We start from the raw sequence: 1,643 nt of genomic DNA, 5'->3' as shown, positions 1-1,643 counted from the left end.
ACATATACATATATACATATAACAAACTTCTGTTTAATAAGTTAATAAGGTACGATATGACTCTCTAAAGATCCTGAAGGATTAACTGTTAGAGACTTTCTCTCCCGTCGGGCTTTAAAAGACGCGCTGCCCCCACTGACCTACATGTCGCTCTCTTTATTGGATAACGAAGCGGCTGTCGGCCAGAACGGCGCCGCAACTGGGTCAGAGTTAAGACCCAGGAAGACTAAAGCCGAGGAGTCCTAGAGAGAGAGAGAGAGAGAGATGAGAGAACGATTGATGAGATGAGTAGTAGAGAGAGAGAGAGACTTGATTGTGAGAGAGAGAGAAGAGACGAGACAATAAGATTGAGTCAGATTGACAGAGAGATTGTAATCATGAGAATGAGAGAGAGACATTGACAGAGAAGAGAGAGAGAGAGCATGAGAGAGACAGAGAGATGAGAGACAGAGAATCAGAGAGAGATGAGAGACACGATGTAGACAGAGAGATGTTGATCGAGAGATGATGAAGTGATACGACAAGAGAGAGACAGAGAGAGTACATGAGAGAAGAGAGATGAGACGAGAGAGAGAGCAGACAGACAGTAGAGTTACAGGACATGTAATATGTAGAGAGAGAGAGAGAGAGAAGACGAGATTTCAGAGAGACAGAGACGATGAGATCCCAGAGAGAAGGAGAGATGACACTGAGAGAGACAGATGAGAAGAGTGAGAGAGAGAACAAGAGACATGAGAGAGAGGACAAGAGCAGTGACGACACTGAGAGAGAGAGATGCAGAGAGATTCCTATGTGAGAGAGAGATTTTGAGATTTTAGAGAGACGAGATGATGAGATGAGAGAGATTGAAGTAGAGAGAGAGAGAGAATATGAAGAGAGACAGTAGAGAGAAGACACGACCAGAGGAGAGATTGATAGATCATACATTTTTGAGAGAGTATTCCGAGAGAGAGATGAGAGAAAGACGGAGAGAGATGAGAGACAGTTAGAGACGCAGAGAGAGACATGCAGAGAGAGATGAGAGAGACAGATGAACAAGAGTAGAGAGATGACAGCGAGAAGGAGAAGATCATTTTATTGAGAGAGAGATGAGAGAGAAGAGAAGAGAGATCAAAACAGTACAAGTACAGAACGACCAGACAGACAGACAGACAGACAGAGTAGATAAGAGAGACGAGAGAGAGAGAAGAGATCAGAGACAGATGAGAGAGATGATTTTTTAGTTTCCATCACAAGTTTTCCCAGATTTTGGGATTTTTTCTAATGATTCAATCTGATCCTTATCAGCTCTCACTTTTGAGACTCTCTCCTCACACACACAGACAACACAGACATCTACACACACATTCACCACACACACACACTGTAAACACACACACACACACCCACTGTAACTACACACAACACATCACACAGTTAACACCACATCACACATTCACACAACAGCACACACACCAGCACACTCTTTCCTTTGAACTTTCCAGGTTTTTCCAGGACTTTACCCCTGATGAGCTCCCGTTGTCATTGGAGATATCGGGGTTACACTATACATGTGAAACATGTTTCCTATCAGATTTACATACAGGATTTCTAGTGACCCTCAGGCAAGTCTAGTGAATTTGTTGTATTCTGCTTTGCCCAGG

The sequence above is a fragment of the Morone saxatilis genome, unplaced genomic scaffold, assembly GCF_004916995.1.
Source record: "Morone saxatilis isolate NCDOM2014 unplaced genomic scaffold, NCSU_SB_2.0 Contig23, whole genome shotgun sequence".
Classification (NCBI taxonomy): domain Eukaryota; kingdom Metazoa; phylum Chordata; class Actinopteri; family Moronidae; genus Morone; species Morone saxatilis.
This window is presented reverse-complemented; position numbering follows the sequence as displayed.